General features: G+C 44.1%; 1 long non-coding RNA gene across 1 annotated transcript in view; it reads left to right on the top strand.

Annotated features, from left to right (window-relative positions):
* The window catches only part of LOC146856260 (uncharacterized), a 194,972-nt gene extending 170,244 nt beyond the window's left edge, over positions 1-24,728 (top strand). The window contains exon 4 of the long non-coding RNA XR_014980918.1: positions 23,080-24,728. This is a non-coding gene — a long non-coding RNA (uncharacterized LOC146856260). The remainder of the gene's footprint in view (positions 1-23,079) is intronic.
* Positions 24,729-25,407: the final 679 nt, after the last annotated feature.

Here is a 25,407-nt window from a genome sequence, read left to right as displayed (position 1 = left end):
GCTGCCAGGCCTTTTCCCCCTCCTGTGCCAAGCCTTTTTTTGGCTATTTGGGGTAGTGCGCGCTTAGGCCCCTATAACTTTTTGACCACATAAGGTATCCACGCCAAATTTGCGTCCTTTTCTTCCAACATCATGGGGATTCTAAAGGTACTCAGGGTTTGTGAATTCTCCTAGAGGGGTCACAGAAATGAGCCAAAATACAGCAAAAAATTTTTTGGGGGGGAAAAATGGGCTGCAAATGAAAGCATCTGGGATTTTCCCTGTAAATGTTATCAAAAAAGGGTTTGTTGGGTTGAAATCATCATTTTCCCAGCTTTTCGGGGATACCAGACTTTTGTCAGAAACCCAACATTTTTTACACAGTTTTGGCATTTTTTGGGGACATAGCCGATTTTTGCTATTTTTTGTGCTTTTGACCTTTTTCCAGTTAATGGCAGAAATGGGTACAAAAGCAATAATGGAGCCTGGAAAACTATACATTTCCGAGAAGAAGACAAAATTCTGAATTCAGCAAGGGGTCATTTGTGTAGATCCATCAAGGTTTTTTTATAGAAACAAACAGTTAAATATAGGATAAATTGAAAATTAGTTGAAAAAAACAGCCTTTTGTGTCAACGTTTTCACCTGTAACTTCTTCTAATTATGACAGCTCTTTGAAAGCAATATACCGTTGCATCCGCTGGACATTACTGGTTGTGGGGATATATAGGACTTGTAGGTTCACCAAGAACCCGACGAACCCAGAGCCAAAAACTGAGCAGCAACTTGCAATGGTTTTTTATTTTGTACCGGGTATATAGTAATAATTCTGTAAAAAAGTGTACATGGAAAAATTGGTATGAAAGACACACCTATGTATTTCTGAAAAGGGAACAAAATATAGAGTTTAGAAACAGTAGATATTTGCACATTTCTGAAATTGGGAATACTCATACTAGCATGCGAATTATCAGTCATTTTTTAGAATGACTTCTTTTTTACACATTATCTTTCATTTGGAAGGCAGAAATGCATCGAAAGTCAATAGATAATAACAGTTCCTTTACAAAACTGAATTACCCTAAGTCTCCCGATAAAAATGGTACCTCACTTGTGTGATTAGGCATAGTGCCCACGACAGGAAACGGCGCAAGACGCAAGGTGCTCACAACTCAATATCGCAGTGAAAATTTACCCTTTTTTTGCAAAGTGCCTAGCTCTAGTTTTTGAACCCTAGCTCTGCGGGCACCTTGGGAAACCTATCAAAACTATACATTTTTTAAAACTAGACAACCAGGGGAATCCAGGATGGGGTGACTTGACTGCCTCCCACCAGGGTCTGTTACCCAGAATCCCTTGCAAACCTAAAAAATTGTCCAAAAAAACAAATTTTCCCCACATTTCTGTCGTGGAAAGTTCCGGAATCTGCGTGGATCCACAAATTTCCACCCACCCCGCGTTCCCCAAAGTCTTACGAGAAAAACGGTACCTCGCTTGTGTGGGTCGGCCTAGTGGTGACATCAAAATTGCCTATCTCAAAACCACCTGGTTTTGCAAGGGGGGTCACCTGGGTTTTTGGCCCGGTGCTCGGCGGCCATCTAGGGAAACCTACCAAACCCACACATTTCTGAAAACTAGACACCCGGGGGCTTCCAGGGAGGTATGGCTTGCGTGGATCCCCCAACGTTTCCTTACCCAGAATCCCCTGCAAACCTCAATTTTAGCTGAAACAATCACTTTTTTCACACTTTTTTGTGTGGGAAAGTTGTGGCATCACCGTGCTCACTCAAATTTCCCACCTCCCAGCGTTCCCCTGGGTCTCCCGGTAAAAATGGTGCCTCAGTTGTGTGGGAGGCCCAAGTACCCGCGACAGGCAAGGGCCCAAAACGTAGTGTGGTGACATCAAAATTGCCTATCTCAAAACCACCTGGCTTTGCAAGGGGGGTCACCTGGGTTTTTGGCCCGGTGCTCGGCGGCCATCTAGGGAAACCTACCAAACCCATACATTTCTGAATACTAGACACCCGGGGGCTTCCAGGGAGGTATGGCTTGCGTGGATCCCCCAACATTTCCTTACCCAGAATCCCCTGTAAACCTCAATTTTAGTTGAAAAAATCACTTTTTTCACACATTTTTGTGTGGGAAAGTTGTGGCATCACCGGGCTCACTCAAATTTCCCACCTCCCGGCGTTCCCCTGGGTCTCCCGGTAAAAATGGTGCCTCACTTGTGTGGGAGGCCCAAGTACCCGTTGATGTCACCACACTACGTTTTGCAGGGGATTCTGGGTAAGGAAACGTTGGGGGATCCACGCAAGCCATACCTCCCTGGAAGCCCCCGGGTGTCTAGTATTCAGAAATGTATGGGTTTGGTAGGTTTCCCTAGATGGCCGCCGAGCACCGGGCCAAAAACCCAGGTGACCCCCCTTGCAAAGCCAGGTGGTTTTGAGATAGGCAATTTTGATGTCACCACACTACGTTTTGGGCCCTTGCCTGTCGCGGGTACTTGGGCCTCCCACACAAGTGAGGCACCATTTTTACCGGGAGCCCCAGGGGAACGCTGGGAGGTGAGAAATTTGAGTGAGCCCGGTGATGCCACAACTTTCCCACACAAAAATGTGTGAAAAAAGTGATTTTTTCAGCTAAAATTGAGGTTTGCAGGGGATTCTGGGTAAGGAAACGTTGGGGGATCCACGCAAGCCATACCTCACTGGAAGCCCCCGGGTGTCTAGTTGTCAGAAATGTATGGGTTTGGTAGGTTTCCCTAGATGGCCGCCGAGCACCGGGCCAAAAACCCAGGTGACCCCCCCCCCCTTGCAAAATCAGGTGGTTTTGAGATAGGCAATGTTGATGTCACCACACTACGTTTTGGGCCCTTGCCTGTCGCGCGTACTTGGGCCTCCCACACAAGTGAGGCACCATTTTTACCGGGAGACCCAGGGGAACGCTGGGAGGTGAGAAATTTGAGTGAGCCCTGTGATGCCACAACTTTCCCACACAAAAATGTGTAAAAAAAAGTGATTTTTTTCTGCTAAAATTGAGGTTTGCAGGGGATTCTGGGTAAGGAAACGTTGGGGGATCCACACAAGCCATACCTCCCTGGAAGCCCCCGGGTGTCTAGTTTTCAGAAATGTATGGGTTTGGTAGGTTTCCCTAGATGGCCGCCGAGCATCGGGCCAAAAACCTAGGTGACCCCCCTTGCAAAACCAGGTGGTTTTGAGATAGGCAATGTTGATGTCCCCACACTATGTTTTGGGCCCTTGCCTGTCGCGGGTACTTGGGCCTCCCACACAAGTGAGGCACAATTTTTACCGGGAGACCCAGGGGAACGCTGGGAGGTGAGAAATTTGAGTGAGCCCGGTGATGCCACAACTTTCCCACACAAAAATGTGTGAAAAAAGTGATTTTTTTCAGCTAAAATTGAGGTTTGCAGGGGATTCTGGGTAAGGAAACGTTGGGGGATCCACGCAAGCCATACCTCACTGGAAGCCCCCGGGTGTCTAGTTTTCAGAAATGTATGGGTTTGGTAGGTTTCCCTAGATGGCCGCCGAGCACCGGGCCAAAAACCCAGGTGACCCCCCCTTGCAAAATCAGGTGGTTTTGAGATAGGCAATGTTGATGTCACCACACTAAGTTTTGGGCCCTTGCCTGTCGCTGGTACTTGGGCCTCCCACACAAGTGAGGCACCATTTTTACCGGGAGACCCAGGGGAACGCTGGGAGATGGGAAATTTGAGTGAGCCCGGTGATGCCACAACTTTCCCACACAAAAAAGTGTGAAAAAAGTGATTGTTTCAGCTAAAATTGAGGTTTGCAGGGGATTCTGGGTAAGGAAACGTTGGGGGATCCACGCAAGCCATACCTCCCTGGAAGCCCCCGGGTGTCTAGTTTTCAGAAATGTATGGGTTTGGTAGGTTTCCCTAGATGGCCGCCGAGCATCGGGCCAAAAACCTAGGTGACCCCCCTTGCAAAACCAGGTGGTTTTGAGATAGGCAATGTTGATGTCCCCACACTATGTTTTGGGCCCTTGCCTGTCGCGGGTACTTGGGCCTCCCACACAAGTGAGGCACAATTTTTACCGGGAGACCCAGGGGAACGCTGGGAGGTGAGAAATTTGAGTGAGCCCGGTGATGCCACAACTTTCCCACACAAAAATGTGTGAAAAAAGTGATTTTTTTCAGCTAAAATTGAGGTTTGCAGGGGATTCTGGGTAAGGAAACGTTGGGGGATCCACGCAAGCCATACCTCACTGGAAGCCCCCGGGTGTCTAGTTTTCAGAAATGTATGGGTTTGGTAGGTTTCCCTAGATGGCCGCCGAGCACCGGGCCAAAAACCCAGGTGACCCCCCCTTGCAAAATCAGGTGGTTTTGAGATAGGCAATGTTGATGTCACCACACTAAGTTTTGGGCCCTTGCCTGTCGCTGGTACTTGGGCCTCCCACACAAGTGAGGCACCATTTTTACCGGGAGACCCAGGGGAACGCTGGGAGATGGGAAATTTGAGTGAGCCCGGTGATGCCACAACTTTCCCACACAAAAAAGTGTGAAAAAAGTGATTGTTTCAGCTAAAATTGAGGTTTGCAGGGGATTCTGGGTAAGGAAACGTTGGGGGATCCACGCAAGCCATACCTCCCTGGAAGCCCCCGGGTGTCTAGTTTTCAGAAATGTATGGGTTTGGTAGGTTTCCCTAGATGGCCGCCGAGCACCGGGCCAAAAACCTAGGTGACCCCCCTTGAAAAACCAGGTGGTTTTGAGATAGGCAATGTTGATGTCACCACACTAAGTTTTGGGCCCTTGCCTGTCGCGGGTACTTGGGCCTCCCACACAAGTGAGGCACCATTTTTACCGGGAGACCCAGGGGAACGCTGGGAGGTGAGAAATTTGAGTGAGCCCTGTGATGCCACAACTTTCCCACACAAAAATGTGTAAAAAAAGTGATTTTTTTCTGCTAAAATTGAGGTTTGCAGGGGATTCTGGGTAAGGAAACGTTGGGGGATCCACACAAGCCATACCTCCCTGGAAGCCCCCGGGTGTCTAGTTTTCAGAAATGTATGGGTTTGGTAGGTTTCCCTAGATGGCCGCCGAGCATCGGGCCAAAAACCTAGGTGACCCCCCTTGCAAAACCAGGTGGTTTTGAGATAGGCAATGTTGATGTCACCACACTATGTTTTGGGCCCTTGCCTGTCGCGGGTACTTGGGCCTCCCACACAAGTGAGGCACAATTTTTACCGGGAGACCCAGGGGAACGCTGGGAGGTGGGAAATTTGAGTGAGCCCGGTGATGCCACAACTTTCCCACACAAAAATGTGTGAAAAAAGTGATTTTTTCAGCTAAAATTTAGGTTTGCAGGGGATTCTGGGTAAGGAAACGTTGGGGGATCCACGCAAGCCATAACTCCCTGGAAGCCCCCGGGTGTCTAGTTTTCAGAAATGTATGGGCTTGGTAGGTTTCCCTAGATGGCCGCCGAGCACCGGGCCAAAAACCCAGGTGACCCCCTTGCAAAACCAGATCGTTTTGACATTGTTTGTTTCTACAGCGTGAGAATTTCGGAACAATATTGCATGGAAAATGTGACAGACATTTTGAGGTTTGCAGGACATTGTGGATAAAATAACTTTTTAGGAATTCACAAGAGGCATCACCATGAACTCCTGTGGGTTTACAACAATATCTACAGTTGGTGGGTTATTCTTACATGGAACATAAACCTTGGCAGAGAAACTAAAAAGACAAAGATTCCTGCACAGCCATCTATTCCTCAAACGCACACACATACTGGTTGGATTTGGCACGAGGGCGAGTGATGGTTCAGTATATTAAATTTTATTAACAAGTGATTTCACAAAAATGAAATGCACTGTCAATAATTAAATGGAGAAAAAACTGAACCAATGACTCGCAGCTCGTGAGCTGTAAAGCCACGGCAAGGCACCAACCACTTTACAGGCCATTCACACACCTTTCATACGTGATACAGGCACAAAAACAACACATTACAAAATTCACAAAAGGGACAAGGTACACCCTGCTTCAGAAAGGCAAATATTACTGCACAGCCATCTAATCCTCAAGCACACACACATACTGGTTGGATTTGGCACGAGGGTGAGTGATGGTTCAGTATATACAATTGTATTCGCAAGTGATTTCACAAAAATGAAATGCACTGATAATAATTGAAAGGGCGAGAAACTGAACCATTGACTCACAGCTCGTGAGCTGTAAAGCCACGACAAGGCACCAACCTCTTTACAGGCCATTCATACACCTTTCATACATGTGAGACATACAAAACCATTCACACCGCCAGCCGCGGGCCCATCACATAACAAAACTCACACCAACACACAGCGCCATTCAAGGGCCCATCACTTTCACACGCCCACATTCCTGACACAGCAACTACACAAGCTGATGGATTGCGTGGAGTGGCACTCAGCTAGCAGTGTGTGTAGTGACCAGCAGCAAGTCACTACTCACACACAGCCAGCCAAGCGCCAGTCCACGCACACCGCTAGCCTAGCGCCAGTCCAGGCACACCGCTAGCTAAACACCAGTCCACGCACACCGCTAGCCAAGCCCCTGTCCAGGCACACGGCCAGCCAAGTACCAGTCCACGCACACCGCCAACCAAGTGCCAGTCCACACACACCGCCAACACATTTAGGATTTTTTTTAGACAAAAATAAAAACACAAACAAATCGCAAATAGATGCAAATCTACAAACACAAAATCAGAAACTAAACACATTGCACTAACGCCAACCTTGAAACAGAATCACATTTTTTAAAGAATACAGACCAGGCAGTTCACTTTACCACTAATGAATGCTCCCAAAAATTCTTTTGCGTGTGGTACGCTCTAAAATAAGCAGGGACACACAGCCCAGGTTTAGATGGACAGTCGGGGCAGTACATACAAATCTCCTTCCGCGTACCTCTTCGCCAACAGACTCTGCATCTCCTAGTGGGAAAATCTTTTGCCGGTGTGGGAGGGATGACATCAGGAAAGTGGCGATCTTTCAATCAAACCACATCCTCCACCACTCCAAATCTAGGAACACTTGCCTGTTCCACAACAACAAGGCTAGATATCACAGAGTGCTGAAACTGAAGAAATGTCAACTTTGACGCAGGAGAACACTCCTTGAACACAATAAAAGCATTGAACATTGCTAATTCGAAGAAATGGATGGCCAACTTCTTATACCAAACATAAGCCTTCCGAATAGCAGAGTAAGGTTCCAACCTCTGATCTACTCTGTCAACACCACCCATGTGCTTATTGTAGTCTAGAATGCCCACAGGTTTGCGCACTTCAGCAACCTGACCCCAAACAGCCACAGGTGAGGTACTCTCATCATGGATGGTAGTCAGCATGTACACATCCCTCCTGTCCACAAATTTTACAGCTAGTAGTTCATCACTACGCAAGGAACTGCACTGCCCCCTCTGAAGTTTTTTGCAAACAAGCTCTTTCGGATAACCATTACGGTTAGAGCGGATTGTGCCACATGCAAAAGTGTCCACTTTATGCAATTCCTTAAACAATTGCACAGCAGTATAGAAGTTATCAAGGTACAAATGGTGGCCTCTGTTAAACAGTCTTCTAGCAAGATCCCACACAATTTTCTCTGAAACTCCAAAAGTGGACGGACAACCTGGGGGGTCAATAGTAGAATCTCTACCAGTGTACACACGAAAATTAAAAACATATCCTGTCCTACTCTCAGACAACATATACAGCTTAATTCCATAGCGTGCCCTCTTGCTAGGGATGTACTGCCTAAAAACCAAACGGCCCTTGAACAAGACCAAAGACTCATCAATAGATATTTCTTTCCCTGGAGTATAGATCTCAGAAAATCGATCTACAAAGTGATCAAGAACGGGCCGAATCTTAAAAAGACGGTCACAGTCAGGGTGATCTCGTGGCAACGCCGTAGAATTATCAACAAAATGCAGCATATGTAGCAAAAGTAAATACCGATTACGAGTCATAACTGCAGGAAATATGGCAGTTGCCAACAAGGGGCTAGTAGACCAATATGAAGCCAAGGTTGGCTTCCTTACCACACCCATCAATAAAGTCAAACCCAAAAACTTCTTAATCTCTTCCAGATATGTGGGAGTCCACCGGGTAGCTCTAGACTGGGGCCTAAGTTTGTCGCTGTTGTCCCTCAAAAACTGTTCAGCATACAAATTCGTCTGCTCAACAATCTCACCCAAAAATACATCATCCATAAACAACTGAAAAAACTGTATAGGCAAAAAGTTTTCACAAAGCACTGTACACCCTGCATCACCGCTAAAGGCAGGCAACACCGGCTGCACCATGTTTGGATCAACCCAAAGTCCAGCACTTCCAGTAGGAAGCCTAGCAGCCTCAGACTGCAATCCAGATGCCTCTTGCACCATCGGCACAGCAGCTTCCTCCTCTAAGACAGGCACTTCATCTGCACTCAGAGTTGCTTCATCCACACCAAGAGTACCTTCATCTGCACTGAGAGTACCTTCATCATCCGATGATTCCATGTTGAGTGAAAACTCACTGCCAGAATCTTCCCCTCCCTCCTCTCCCTCAGACAAACTGTCAGTCTCATAATCATGCTCAGAGGAAGATTCAAGAAGCATACCGACCACCTGTTGAGCAGTCATTCTACGGCTAGCCATATTGCTTACTAATAAAGGAAACTTGTCAAACAAGTCAACAAAAACAAACACTTTATAAAATAAGTAATAAACAAAAAGCACCTTTATCAAAAACTCATATATACTCCAAAACAATACCACTCACTTGCCAGAGGCAGCTAAACTACTCACCACCACCTGCTCTGTACAGACACAGTATGGATCAACAATATCCCACTAAAAAAGAAAGAGAAAAGCAATTACACATAAGACTATGCAAAACACATTGCAAAGAATTTCATGCTCAAGCCACTAACTAAATATGCCGCCATTATGACATCACGTACAAAAAAAATCATTCAGACATTATAATATTACTCATTTGGAGTAAATACAACAAAAAAAAAAATCTTACCAAAACAATGCAACTACACAGAACTACAGAACAACCACTGTCGAAAAGCTTTAGACTAGAATAAAAAGGAGAAAAAAACTTTATTGTCACATATGCACATAATGCTCTAGACCATCATGTACTCCGCAAAATGTATTACTAGAACCTCCCACTTTCAAGAAGGAAAGATCGATGGCCCAATCCTTTACAAGCAACGCGGCGAGAATCTGGAACTGAGCCTCAGCTCCGGACCACCCCCTCCCTCTTCCCAGTCCTTCAAAACTGACCTCAAAGTTCTCCTCCTGCAAAGACACTTCCAAACTTAATTCACACCCTCTCTATTGTCTGAAGGAAGTCTTTACATTATAGGAAATTCTGTTTTCCATGCCCGTAGAAGTGCCTTCCCAGTGTGTTCCTGTGTTTTGCGTGTCTGCCATTTATTGCACTTTTATACCTCTACTTGTACTTTGTACTCTTTTGTAAGTTGCACACATGTCACTTTTCCTCTTGTAACGTATTGTTTGCTACCTCTTGTATTTTGTTTGCTTTTGATACATGCACAATTACCACCATTGCATCATGTAACATAACGTTTGCTCTTCTTTTCAGAGTGTCTGCCATTTATTGCAGTATTTTACCTCATGTGACATCCATCAGAGAGCTGCGTGACTAATTACCTGGTAATCCCCTCAGCACAATGCAAACACCCACCCGAAATAGGTACCCAGTGAGGTCACACCGTTCGCATCGCCCTAACCTGCTCAAGGTTCATGTGACCTCAGTGACAGTCGCAGCAACTGGATCACTGTTGCTCTAGGGTGTGCTGCTTCGTAGGCCTGTCAGCAACACTGGAGATGAACTTCAGTATGGATTGTGGTGGACAGGCCTTCAAGGATAACCCACAATTGACACCACTACAGTACACCTGCTTGTGCTAAGACATCAAGCCTTCTAAGGTCTAGTGGGGCCTTCTACGGTCTAGCATGAGAATGTGCTCCCTCAGTACAGTGGTGTGGTGGACTGGTCATGAATGCTGAACCCGGTTCCCCAGTTCCAAATTCGACAGCTCTGGCCATAGTGCCACATCCCCACTGAACGCCATACTTGCCCACTGACAGAAACTCGCACTGCCTTCAGCTATAACCTAATTGTGCCCGCTATAAACACTTGGATGTGGCTCAATTCAAATTATGCACTTGATAAGAGTAATACGCTGCCTTAAAAAAAAAAAAAAAAAAAGCAACCACTCATAGGGAATGCAAAGCATGTGAAATGTAAGCAGAAACAACATGGTTACCTAAACGATCTCTCACTAACTATTCAGAAATCAGCGAGTGGTTTCACCTGAAAAGTTATGGACATGAGGGAAGCGTTTCACTGCCCATTGCTTACATCCTTACAAAACATAAGCAGTATGGTAGACCACATCCATAAACACAGAGCCATGGTGCACATTGTGTTTTCCAATTCACCCATCAACCAGGTATTGCAGTACCTCCAGGAATGGTACACTCTCCCACCCTGGAAACAACAATCTGGCCACTTTGCAACCCCTCTGTCTTACTTTATTCCGCCCCCCCTGGGAACAACAATGCTGTTCAAAGAAAGAAGAGAAAACGAAAGTGGCGCTTCACTGGCAAACTCTGTGATGCTGGTGTATTTGGATGTAAATAAAATCAATCTGGTCACTTTGCAACCCCTCTGTCTTACTTTATTTCGCCCCCCATGGGAACAACAATGCTGTTCAAAGGAAGACGAGAAAACGAAAGTAGCACTTCACTGGCAAACTCTGTGATGCTGGTGTATTTGGATGAAAAAAAAACCAATCTGGCCACTTTGCAACCCCTCTGTCTTACTTTATTTCAACTCCCCTGGGAACAACAATGCTGTTCAAAGAAAGAAGAGAAAACGAAAGTAGCGCTTCACTGGCAAACTCTGTGATGCTGGTGTATTTGGATGTAAATGAAATCAATCTGGCCACATTGCAACCCCTCTGTCTAACTTTATTTTGCCCCCCGGGAACAACAATGCTGTTCAAAGGAAGGCGAGAAAACGAAAGTAGCACTTCACTGGCAAACTATGTGATGCTGGTGTATTTGGATGCAAATAAAATCAATCTGGCCACTTTGCAACCCCTATGGTGCCCCCACCCTACCTAACCCACCGATCGCAATAATCCCCCCTCCCCTGTCAGGATCACCTCCGTGGCACCGAGGCGCCTTCCTAGCCGTCAGCGGACTACAACTCCCAGAAGGCCGGAGTTCCGATGACAGGATTTAAGCGCCAATGGCGCCCGAGACGGCGCGCGTAATTGACGTCACCCGGATCTCTCGCAGTGGCGAGAACGAAGAAACTGATTCCTAAGCGTCCAGGAGTCGAACGATACGTTGACGGCTCCTAGGCGAACGTCCAGAATACAGGGGGTCGAGGCGGAGTATTCAACCGCTCGTCCCGCATTTCAGGAGCAGACGGTGAGTCTGCGAGTGCGTTCGGTGGCAGCATCCCGGGAAGTGCCGGACCTCTTGATCCCGAGGGGCAGCCCTGCCACCCTTCGCTCCGCGTCAACAGCAGGTCGGAAGAAGGATATTCCGAGCGCTGCACGATACGAATGGGGGCCCTCCGTCTTCACCAAACAGGTATCGAACCGTGACTGTGTAGGCGGCAGAATACCGAGGCGGTCCCAACCGCGTATTCAGAACGCCCGTTCATTTTGCTTTACTCTGTTCTCCTGCATCCCAAGCCCGGTGCGAGGGGTGCCGAACTATAGAAGTCTCCTGCCTTCTAGGTAACCACATATCTCTGGAACTATGCCAGGATTGCCGGCGAATTGTTTTTTCCATTGGCTCTGAATAGGGTGGAGTTAACCTTATGGGGGAAAGAGCCTAAAGATTTCCGTGACTATCAATCCTTTCCTACCGCTGCTCAGAGAAGGATGTATGTTTGCTGGGAGGGCATGTTTCTACCCCAGGACCTCAGCTATTCATTTGCAGGTAGAGGCATTGCAGCACTAGTGAGAGGGGTGTAGAGTAGCCAGCAGTTCCCATATTTAACACTGTTGCCTTTGTCGTTTCAGGTTTCCCTTTCCCCGCTGTCCCTTCCCTTTCCTTTCCCTCGCCTGATAATTCGAATGCCCTGTTTTGTTGACTCTTCAGGGACTTGGTAATATCAGGAGGTGGACGCTCTTTCTACACGACTGACCCCTGCGGAGCCTGGCCTGACATCCCCAGCCCCAAAACTCACCTTTACTCTCCGACGCGCAGGAAGCAAATGGCTTCATGCGACTCGTAGAGCAAAGGGGAAACCTCCGATGATGCGCTGACGTCATTGATGACGCGGGGAGGGGGGCGGGGGGAGGCAGGGGAAGGTCTTCCCCTGCCTTCCCAGTAAAAAAGAAAAAAGATCGACCACTCACGGGGGGAGCGCCAGCGCTTCCCCCGTGGGTGGGTGCCATGACGAGCTGGACTCGCCATGGGCACAGCGCGACTGTGCTCCATGACGAGTCCAGCTCGTCATGGGCACAGAAAGGGTTAATGCTGTTCGAACTTGTATTTATGGTTCATTAATAGAAAGCCTTCATTATTAGGGTGAGCACTCTAGGGAAATGTAAGTTCAGACTGCACTACTGACAGTGGTTCCTGTAAAAAAATGTGTACACACGTTTGCAAAGTTTAACAATATGAGGCTACATATAATGCTTCCAGGATGCTCTCTGACTAGATGCAAATACATGCAAAAGCTTGAAAGCAAGATTGATGATCCTTTTCTTTCGAAATACAATGTTCCTTAAAAAAAATGCAACTAGAAAACAAACATTTTGCTAAACCTTGACATTTTAGGTACCATTTCTTTGAAACATCATTTATTACAATGTGTTGATGCATGCTAGTATTTTCAAACAATTTTCATAATGGAAAATCAGTTCCAACAAAATTATAGGAAACCTGAAAATAAAAAAGCATTGGCAAAGCCAATAGGTATGACATTGATGGTCAGCCTTTTGGTTTTGTATAGGCTTGGCTTGTTTTGACATGGTTTTTGTAAAACTTTGTTTTGGGAGCTGCCGGGCCCTCCTCATTATAACAAACATTGGCAAAAGCAAAAATATTTTTGGTCTCAAAAACCACACATTGCCACAGTAGTTCCTGACACGGAACAAAACTACTTTGTGTGCCTATATGCTCCTTGTGAAAGAGCAGAATGCGGCCACTCATAGTGAAACTAGCCAGTAGATAGAGAGAGGGATAGAATTTTAATAAAAACACAAGGTCTTGGTTAACACCAGACCTAATTAGGTGCCCAATTCGTCAAGTCACAAAAGTTCACCAATGGTACATGTCATTTCAATAATGCAGATTTCCAGGCTTTTTTTGTGAATCCACAAGAATTTACAGAAGTAGGTCAGGAAATCGTACTCCTAGAAAATATTTGTGAACTGCATTTTAGCATGAGCAAATATGTATGTGTAGATTTGCTCATGCAAAAAACTGTTGACCTCTAAGGAACGGTAACAAGTTCATTTTCACACCAACCACTTTTTCCCCCCAATCCTGGAAGAAGTTCTACTTCTGACCTTGTCAGGAGTAAATGTTCAACCTTTCTCTGTATGGGAAAATGTTAGAGTCGAGCTGATAAAAACCCATAAAACATGCAAGTTAGTAGTTTTGCACAGAATCAAAAGGGTATTCATACCATGGGAAACTATTGCTTACTTCTATCTCCTGCCCCAGTATGTAGATCTGCAGAAAGGTGCCAAAATAAGAGAACTGCTAGTATTCAAACCCTACTATGGCATGAGCTCTGGCATAATCAGTGAGGCTATTATTAGAGCTCTTATGTAATGAGATTACCTCTGAAATTTGTCACAGCGATACATGGAACCAAGGACAAGTGGATGTTGTTACAGGACAAGTAGATTCATGAGACAACCTGTCCCATGGACAAGTAGATATTTTATTAAATTCCACACCCCTGGATGGTTGTCCTTAGGCTCTATTCAAGACACCACAGCCACAGTCTTGTTAAGGTTTTCTCACAGTTTCTCCCTCCACATTGTGATCTCAACATTCTATATCCAGCCCTGGACAATTCCATGCCGTCAAGGGGGGAGTGAAAGATACCGCACATGGCTTGGTATGTAACTAGAGCTACTCCACTGGCATGTAGATTATATGAGGAAAGCTCACTCTGGTAGACCTTTCTTCCCTATCCAGCATTAGACCCAGGCCTCAAAAAATCTACTCGACCACTTGCTATGGTGGTTAGATTCAGGGCAAGCTTTGTTTAGAGGTCTACTGGCCTGATCAGGCGTGTTGATTAGGAACAGGTGTTCTGTTCGCTCAAAATGTGAATGAGCAATAAAGTTGCCTTTACATCTTGTTTTTATCTTGTCACATTTGCTGTGGTTTAAAGACAGAGGTCACATGTCTGCTTATGTCGTGTACAGCTTACTGTTTATTGTATCCTGGAGGTTGGTATTTACTTTTGTTTCTCTTACTGCAGAGTTTGAGAATTTTGTAAAGTGAACTGTCTGACAATCGTACTGTACGTGTGTGAAATGAAATGATGCACAGTGTCAGGTTTTATTTCTAACCCACAACCTTTACTTAGTTTGTAAATAAACTGTACACATATTTCTGTACTTATGGAAACAAGTTTTTTGTAATTCTGTGTGGTGGAAACAAAGTTTTTAATAGGATCAAAACAAATCATGACACTTTACTTAGTGATGTGCATATGATGAATATTGTTGCTGGAACTGTCCACACATTATTGGGTTTTTTTTATTGTCAGACTTTCTTTATTGGTTTTTAAAGGTACAAAGAAATTACATGACACTGTCAATGTTACTTCTAGCCATCAGCAATCGGACACTAGTAGCTGTTCCAGGTTATTAAAGGTGATTGGCTAGTACAATGTGAAGTATACATGCATAGCAAAAGCAGTGCAACAACTATCAAGTATTGCTTCCTTGGATAGCAAAAGTACCCTTTTCCTTTAAGTAAAAGACATCCAAACTTGGAAAACATATTGAAGAAAAATGAAGAATACAAAGATATCAAACAACAGAACATGCATGGAGGAATCAGTGGATGCAAGAAGACCGAAGAGTGGTTTCTTTCTTAGGGGTGGGGATATTATCGTATGCTAGTTTATCAGTTGCCATATTGACGATCCGAGTGGGTGTTATTATGTCTGGAAAAGGTGAAGTTCCCTTATGTGGATGTGGCAGGAAAAGTGCGAAAGTCCATGTGAGAGGAACCGTACCTGAGGTCCGCATATATAATCAAAGCCCTTTCGATTATCAGCTAGAATGTTGGTTATTTGCTCCATTGTAAGGACCTGCCAGTGTTGGGCATGCCATTAGAACATGGAGAGTGCTTCTGCTTTCTTCCATACTGCGGGTGGCCATCTTGGCTGCTCCTAAACAAAGCCACAGAATAGAGCGATCATCTGGAGTTTGGCACTTGGGAGAAGGGCCACAGAGGCCCAAGAGTACAAACTCTGGTTTGCTGGGAATCGGGTAGCCCAATATCTATTTTACCTGTGCTAGTATTTTGTTCCAGTATGGCCATATAGTTGGGGAATCCCACCAGATATGTTGAAAGTCTCCCAGTATCCCACCCAGCCTCCAGCAACTATCCAACGTAGTTGGGAACATTTTCCAGAGTTTCTCCAAGTCTAGGTACCAGTTGTAGAGGAATTTGCAGTGTGCTTTTTGTAGACCCATGGAGCTGTTAAATATAGAAATGTCATGGTAAAGTATGCACCATTGCTTGGCCTCTATGTTGATCCCTGGTGTTTGTTCCCAGAAAAACACGTGTCATGGAGTAGGGGTGGACATCAGGAGCGCATATAAAAAGGACATACATCCCCGGGTTGACCCTGCATTCCATGGAAAACGTTCTATGGGGAGTAGTTCTTTAGTAGCAGCGAGTCGTACATGTGGCTGTAGTACCCAGTGTTTTAGTTGAGTATAGTGAAAGATTTCCGATGCAGGCAGGTTTAAATTGCCGTGGCAATTCTCGAATTGTCAGGATATCCCACCCATGAAAGAAATCTAAAACTGTTAGACATCATCCTTCACGCCAACTATCAAATGGGCCCGGAAGAAGTGCTGGTTGAAAGGCCTCATTCTATCAGATAGGCATATACAGAGAGGGAAAGGTTGTCAGCTCATGTGATTTAATTATAGTGTCCCACACTTTTAGCGTGGTGGCGGTTGGAGTGCTTAGATAAGTGCTGCATGGATGGTCCGGTCTAGGCCTCTATAGGACATCCGAAATTGTCCTGCCCAGTATCACCCTGTCCATGTGTAGCAAGTGTTTGTCCGATGCTTTGAGAGACCATTCAGCTATAACTTGGAGTTGGGCTGCCCTGAGATTGGATAGTAAGTCTGGCAATGCCATACTCCTGACCTCCTTCGGAAGTGTCAAACGTTTGTGGGAGAGTCTGGCCCTATGTCCCTGTGTCCCTGCCATATGAAGCTTCACATGATTGTTTTTACGTGATATAGTTTTATCAGTATAACTGCATGTTAGAGGGTAAGTTTGTGGCCATTTCAGTGGAACATGTGTTTGTTTTGTATAACAGCAAGAACAACAATTGCAGTGCTTATAGACATTCCCACCTCCCATTCACAACATTTAGTCCATCACATTGCTCTCCATAGCCATATTACACACACTCCCTACCTATGTGTCCAAATCCACCCCCTCTTACCAACATCTCACGCAGGTCGATCAGACCCAGGGGACCCTTCACCGTGAGGGGTACGTGCCCCCGGTTGGTGTCTAGGTCCACCAACGTGTCTTTCATCATCCAGGATGGAATATCCTCGGGGGCCCAATCTGGACCATTGCAAGTAGTATCTCCCCATCTACCCACCACTCCTAAGCATCCCCAAACACTTTGTTATTATTTAAAAATCGCTCACGTTTTGTTTAAATATTCCCCTTTGTCCAGCTACTTCCTCATCCCTCCCACATTTATTACTAAAACATAGGCATACAGGTGCAAAGATCTCTGCAGTCGGGGTGGACTTCTCCACACTCAAAGGATAGAAAAGACCTCTGCATGTACATTAGTGAATAGCATTTTGTAGTACATGAGTAGTTCTATTGTAGTACTACTTAACGTACTACAAAATGCAGTTTGTGAATAGGCCCCAAGCCTCCTAAGGTAGGCTAGGACATTCCTCACTTTCCTGGAATTTTTCAGACATCTACATACATTTACTTCAAGGTAAGTTGGGGAGAGGATGTGGTCTTACGGCTAGAGCGGCCTCCTCGAATCTAGGGAACCAGGTTCAAGTCTCGACAGGGATGCTCAACATCCTGCGATTCTGGGCAAATCACTTAATCTCCCAATGCCCAACAAAAATGAATGTGTCTGTCTGTAACGCAACTGGTGCTCACGTAAAGCACCTTCGAGTCAAGTTTGCTCTATATAAAACTCCAGAAAAGAAAAAAAAGTAGATGTGGAGTTACATGTAAGGGGATGTGGAGTTCAGAATAATAAATCTATTGTTATCTGTAATCACTTACCATCTCAATATTTTTGTCTGTAATATGTGTGTTGCATTATTTTGGTAGTACAATGTTTCTGTAGTAGATATTTCGACATACCACCCCTCTGATTTACATTTTGAGCATGCTTTTCCCATAGAATGGATACATCACGACCATTTTTCATGAATAGATACAAACAAATCAGGACCAGTGAATTCTCGAGATCATTAGGTAGGGTTTACTCTAGCCCTTCCTTCCTTTTTTGTATTTCAGAGTTGAGAAGGCATCTCCAGACCTGATAATTTAAATACCTTTTGGGGCCATCAAACCACTTCTAAAGAATAAAAAAGGCCAAGGGTTTTACTAAAGTTCCAGATCAATGTCGGGCCGACTCAGGTCCGTCCGACGTCGAAATCGGCCCCTTAGTGTAAGTACAGATCTCCTATTCACTACTCAAAAAACATTCACCTTGTCTGAAAAGCTATTTTCTATTTTTTCCATCAATCAAAAAGGTCTTGTCTGATCCATTCTAGGTGACTTTGGGTTGGGTTTAAATGGTTTTATTAATATTATTCTTTACTATACATGGCTGCACAATCTCACATCAACTATAGGAAGGCAACTCACAAGTAGTGAGAAGAAGAAGACCGTGATAAAACATAACCAATACCATTACTTTTCTAGTGCTGATTCTCAACTAGGAACACAAAATAAAAGGGTAAGGCAAGAGAATATGAAGGGTTAGAAAAATATATATAATCCAGCTTCAGTACTCTTCTGGCATACCCTCTGCTTAAGAAATGGCTACATGTTATAATACAAGGAGTATGGATAATGGCGCATCAGGTTCAGACATCATTTGTCCCAGTATGAATAGCAAACTGTGCCAAATAATATAGACCCACATTCTTTTGTCGACCCTAATCTTTTTTGATGGCCTCCAAAAAGAACTGTACTGGTTCCCCCTTGATAAAAATGTATGTTTTTCTCTTCACATGTCACCTTAAGGCGAGGTGGCTACTTTAGCTTGCTCTCCAAAATGTTGCATCTCCTTTCAGATCACCAGTAGTATGTGTTGTTGTGTTACATTCTTGGAACGAGATCAAGGAAAAAATAAACTTTATTTCCAGTGTACACTAAAGTACTCTATTGTGACACCAACCTGAGCATTCTGTCTTGCTAGAATATCTTAAACTAGCATTACAGTGTCAAACCTCCTTCTCTTTTTCAGGGAATACTTTGGTAGGACTCTAAAGACTTGGTCAAGGAAGGAAACTATAGAGTCGTCTTGCTTTGTCACCATATAAGTTAGTACAACAATAAACATTTCCTGGAACCCCACCCCATCCTGTTTAGGGGGGAGCCTCACTACTAAAATCTGGGACGTTATACATGCATTCTTAAGAGCTTCCAATTAAGTCTCCATGTGTATCATATTACAAACAGCATAGTCCCAAAATTCAGTCATGCATTTTTCCATGTCAGCATGGGCAATGTCCAAAGCATCAGCTCACGGTCCTTCGTTCTGCAGGTTCTGTTCCTTGAAAGAACTCCATTTTCCCTGCCACTGCCTGGATTGGCCCATCTATGCTACTAATTTTATCAGGCAAGCCAGTGTTTGGTGATTGCAAAGATCACAACAATATCCGCTTCACTTGCTCAGTTCTTTTTCTCCCACTGACTCTTTTGAATTCTTATCCCTCATGGAGTCTGTTCAGATGGAGTGACGTGAATTGAAAAACAAACCCACCTAACACTGTTAAGGTGTTTTTTGGGAGACTTTGCATGTTATTCCCAGTTTTCTAAGCTCTTAAGATCCCAAGTGTTACCTCCACAGAAATGCGGGTCTCTGCATGCCACTGAGAATGGGCTAACATCCATAGAGCAGTAATTATTTTGCTTTAGAAGCAGCATTATCATTTTGCAAGGCCCCCTGGATTCCATGGGCCAGGCCATAATCCTTTGGCTTATGGCCCCAGTCCCGCCTCACTTTGCTCCTGCTGCATTGTAACTCTGTCTTTTAGGCCAAAAAGAGTCAACCACCGCCCTGGCCTGTCCAAGAACGTTATCTTCTGCCCCAGCAGTCCCAAATCCTCCAGTGACTTGACTTCATGTGAGAAGATTATTTCTTTATATCAGGCAATGGTGTTTGTCTCCATTCGACCAATGCCTTTGTTATGGAGGTTTTAGATACTTTTGAGTCTTAAGGCCTCTCCCGTTAAAGAGGGGCCCCTTTTATCAGCTTTGGATGTGTTTTCTGCAGCATTATCTCAAAGTGAATTTGACTTAGCAAATAGGGGTGTAATCTAAGAGGATTTCAATTTACAGCCAAGTATTGAATTCTCCTCCTTGTTATATCTAATCGGTTAAATAAGGCCCTTTCATGACACTTCTCCCGTTTGTTGCCCATCCGTCAGTATTGATGGAGAGATAACTGGAATATTTGGACAAAAATGTTGCACTGATATTTCCTATATTCAGGGGAAGAGGAATGTGGAGGTGAACTTCTTCAGCATCTGAAACGTGCTCTATTCAATTATGTGAACCATCAGGATCTTAGTAAATATCCCCAAGTCCAGAGGCTTTGTTATGAATAGACCAATTTGCCACAGAAAACAACCTTGAATACCTAGACTTTGTGGTGTGTCAGGCTTTTTGGGAATATCTATGGAAAATTAACTTCTTTGTGCTTTTTCCCCCTTTTCCCCACTTTTCTTTCTGAAGGTCAAGAAGTAGTGCAAGTTTAGTGTAGTTCCAATATCCCCATTTTGGCATTGCAAGATTGGTTTACATGAACAACTTCTCCATTCAAACAGCAACTTTCTGTTGCTTTCCTTGATCCAAGCACCTCTGATTCAGCAGGTTGAGCTAATTTTTCCTATTTCCTATTGAGTGCTGAACTTGAAAGACTGCTATCTGACAAAAAACAAATTACCTTCATGGTAATTCGAATGCTCTTAGTCATTGCTCTCCCACCTTCACTGCTGTTTGGAAAGAAAAATGAGAAAGTCACTTTAAAAGAATTTTGGACCTCTCCACATATTAGCTTTGCTAAGCATGCTGGAGGTCTGCCCCTAAATACGTGCATCACCACCTACCAAACTGAGTAAAAAAAAATTCACCGTGCAAAAAGATTGTAGTATAGCATATGATGTTTGGGAATGGGAAGCAGGGATTAAGTACTACATTACTACAATGGTAATTTCTGCTTACTCTGTTGTTCCGTGATCCTCTTTGCCTTTGCCAAATGGTTGTAAAAAACTGATTACACAACTTAAACACAATAAGGATGGAGATTTTGGAAATACAGTTTATGCTTAATCAGACTTAAAGCATATATGTTATGAAAACACCCTGGCTGAAAGCTGCATCTTTCTTTGAAAAATGTATCCTTGTGTTTAATGTTTCCAAAAGGCATGTAAAGTATCCTACCATTATACCTACAAGTTTCAGTGAAAGGGATTTGCCTTTCAATGAGCTTTGAGACTACCTTTAATCTGGAGAAATGAGCATAAAATATATACTGGCATCTAGAATACTCCCCAATTTAAAATAGATGCTTCAGCTATTTTATAGCATGGAATAAAACCTCCATATTTGACAAACAGATGCTCTAAAAGTCTGAAAGGTTTTATACTTCCATGGTAAAGTGTTCTTAAGACATCTACATTTCGTAGAGCCTTTTCAGCAAAGAGACATGAGGTTTAGACTGAAAGACCAGGAGAACAAAATATTGACTCAATTCGAATCTTCTAAAAACCTTTGGAAAAAAAGAGGGTAATCGTCAAAGAACAACCTTGCCCTTATGGAAGACAACTAAAGGCTACTAAGAAGAGTGAGCCTGACCCTTTCCAATCCTTCCAATTTTATAAGTTGTTGCTAAAAAGTTGTGTTCCAAGTCAGTAAGTACAGGTCACCAAGACCATTCGATCAGAAAAAGATTTACTCCTGAGCAATGCTAAAACCATATTCAAGTGTTATTAGGGATCAGAATAGATGGATATAGACTGAGAAGATCATGTGACTCTTCATCATTTTGGCAAGTTAAAGCTCCCAGGAAGTGTATTCATGTAGCCTGTGGTGGGAGATAAGTAATATGTACAGAAATCTACTTTGCCCCTAAAGTAATAAAAAAAAGGCTTGAAAGATTTAACCATTGTCCAAAGAAGTCTTGGGCTGATTCACATTCCTTTTTAAGACCAGCAGCAAAGTGCACCTGCATTGTTTCCAAATAGATTCCCATCTAACGACACACAAGATAGCTCCGCTGGTGATTTTAGTCCTCATTCAGCAGGCGATGGAGCCCCTGCCCCTCCCCCCCCCCCCCCCCCCCCCCCACGGCCGGGCCGCCGTGCGCAAGATGATTCTACAAATGCCCTCAGCATTGAAGAGGCACTCGACAGTGCTCTGCCCTCCGGCTCTGACTTTCAAGCATGCCTTCCCGCTCCATCCTTCAATTACATGCCCTGGGCTGCACACAAAACACTTACAGGCACATGCATCAAGCAAAATACCGGTCGCAAACTGGCAGATTCTCAGAATCTGACCCTTTGCTCCCGGTATTTTTGCATTTGGGATGCATCATCCCAAATGCAAAAATCGCTATTTAAGGAATCTCAAAATTGGGATTCCTTAAATAGCGATTGCATTTAAGGAATCCCTAATTGAGATTCCTTAAATGCAATGCATTACAGTTTAAAAAATAGCGATTTCGCTATTAGCGTGAGCAAATTACCATGAGGCTGGACCTCATGGTAATTTGCGAAAACTTAGAAAAATGCACTTATTTGCATTTTTCTGAGTTTCATGTTGCCCACACACATGCCCTTAGAGCATGTGTGTATGCAACATTTGTGCAGAGTGAACATACATGGGTGCAATAGGGTGTCATTTTGACACCCTTGCACCATCGAAATTGCGGGAGCAATTTGCGAGTACCTACTGGTACTCGCAAATTGCTCCCGCAATCTCTAATTCATTCCTATGGGCCTGGAGGCCCATAGGAATGAATGGGAAGACATTCCTTAATTGCGACTCGCAATTTGCTAGTCGCAATTAAGGAATTTGTGGGAATCGCTATTTCTTTAGCGATTCCTACATGCATAGGGTTTTGCTATTCCTTAATTGCGATTCCTTAATAATCGCTATTAAGGAATCGCAAAACACTATGATGATGCATGTGCCTGTTAATGATCGCATTATTGTTTCTGGGACTTGAGGTCCGTAATTCGACAAAAATTGCTTCCTTATAGTAAGTTCAAGTGTTGAGTGTCCATAATGCTTATTTTATTTGTAGTTTAAATTTCTTTGTGTATGTAGGAGGGTGTTTATGTGCTACAGGTGCTGTATTTCATAAGAGCCAATGACTTGTTGTTTACCGATTAGAATTGTGCACCTTTTGGTCTGTTGTATGCAGACAGGTTTTCATTGTTCGTTTAGATATGGTTACATCTCAAAATTCCCAATAGTTTCTCACTCCTGCTCTTATGTATAGGTTGTTTATTTGTCGTCAAATAAATGTTTGTGCCTCAGCTTGGTCTTCTTTGAACCTTGTCCACTCTTCCATCCCTCAGTGATTCGTGTGGACCACATGCTTACCATCCGATTAGTCGTCAGCTGTATCCTCTTCCAGATCGTGGCGACTGGTTCCTTCCCTGCAAAGAAAAAGATGCAAATACTGTTGATTTTATATACTATTTGATTTTACTTTACACATCTTTAGTTCGTTACTTTTCTGTCTTTGGGGCTCATTTGGGTATTGTTAGGTGGCCCGCCACTTTAGTGGGAACCTCCAACCCACTGGCAGAGGGCCACCTGCCTGCCTCGCGGGCTTCTCTACATCAGGTGTTTGAGAGAATCCCTTTTTAATGAAAGGGTTACACCATACCATTAGACAAACTATCGGAAATGGGCATTTTGTCAATTATTATTAATAGGTATCAGTGGAGTCACTAAATCATCGAAAGAAAATATACATTATTTTATTACATTCCTAAACTATAAACATTAAAAACATTAAAAAGTTAGTAGTACAGTGATTCGGATCCGGAGGCATAATGTGGGGCGAATGGGTTGGCAAGGGCGCCTGACTCAGGCGACCCCCCTGTGGCACAGAACACATTTGCGACAGGTGGTGACTTTGGTGGGATTCCACAAATGGGACCTGATAGGTATTTCCAACTTGGGCGATGTGATGAAGGGCACCACACTGAAATCATTCCAACAGTTACAGACTGAGTTTCACCTACATAAAACACAATTTTACGAGTACTTACAGTTACGCCATGCTCTCACTCCTGTCATTCGCACTTTAGATGCCCTACCAGAATTTCACCCTCTGGAGGGCCGCCTCCTCATGCGGGACTTAGAAACCCATAAAATCAGACAGATCTATCGGACCCTGACGACACATGCTAACACGACCCTACATAAAACCAGGGCAGCTTGGGAGGCGCATATCCCGGACTTGACTGCCGACGATTGGACTGAGGCCCTGGCCAGCCCTCGGGGTGCGGCGTGTCCTCTCGATACCGCCTCATTCAATTTAAATACGTACACCACGTATATTACACACAACTCCGTTTCTGGAAGATGGGGGTCATTCAATCCCCCCAGTGTCTGCGGTGTGGCAGGGACGAACTGTATGGTACTACAGCATTTCTGGCACAGGGTCTCGTCTTGCCTGGGTGAAGTGCTGTCCTGGGATTTGCCATATGACCCTAAACTATTTTTACTACTTAGAACAGAGGGAATTGGGGGAATTCGATATAAACAACACTTATTATTTCTGGCTCTCACGATAGCTAAGCGTGATATTGCATCATTGTGGAAGGGGACCTCCCCTCCCCCACCCCCCCGACATAGGGTAAATGGCGTACTGAAATTGATAAATGTATGGGAGCAGAGATCGCGGTCTTCCAGGTGAGAGGATGTCCCCTGAAATACAAAAAAATATGGTCCCGATGGGTAGCATACCGGGGTATCGATCTCCCGACCTACCCTCCCCACCCAGTCCCCCTGATTGGTGCGTTTTCCAATGTGTCCTGGCCCATGGTACAACCCACTCGAAGCCATATTTTAGGCGATGCAAGAACTGTATTTTATTTGCTATTTTGCAGGGGTAACGGGATAGTCTGTGCAAATTGTGTATTATTATATTTTCTGTTAAATTTTGTGTACAATGCTAGTACTTTTGAAATATCCATTGTTTCACTGTGATTATACCAGGAGGCTTCCTGTATGGTACCATGTAAACACAATAAAATATGTTTACAAAACCATTAAAAAGTGCATCATTATTAACCAAAATGCAATCATTATTAATACAAATTTTGGTTATCTTTAAGCTACATAAAACTATTGTTTGTATCATTATATTGTTAAAGGCATTCCATTAGTTAACAATTATCAATACCCCTTTAAATACATTTGTTATTTTCAGTCTCCTTCATCAGGACAGGAATTCTTTGTATGCCATTTCAAGTGAGGAACATGCACCCACAATTGTTTCTCCCAAAACGTTCTCATATACCTGTGTCATTTGGAGTAGATGAGCTTATATAGAATTACTGTAAAGTTTGAAATGCCACGGACGTCACCTGTATGACTCAGGACAGTTTTGGTTTCTCATGACATGTGCTTGACGTCTTTGAGGCAGTTAAGAGAATGTAATCCCGCATGCAGTGCATTTAAAGAAAGGTAAATATGTAGCGCTTCCTAGTATATTGGAGACACAAATGATCAGGAGAAGACAAATTACATGGTTATAAGTGTAGGATCTGTCATCTAGGCCCACAAGTATAACCGCATAATCATATATAGAACATGTTTACCAAATGCAGGTTTGTGGACAAGAACAGAATGGAATGGACAGACATGCAGAAATAAGACAGATCGATTGG

This window comes from Triturus cristatus, chromosome 4_1, assembly GCF_964204655.1.
Source record: "Triturus cristatus chromosome 4_1, aTriCri1.1, whole genome shotgun sequence".
Lineage (NCBI taxonomy): Eukaryota > Metazoa > Chordata > Amphibia > Caudata > Salamandridae > Triturus > Triturus cristatus.
Note: the sequence above shows the minus strand (reverse complement) of the source record. Positions and strands in the feature narration are given on the sequence as shown.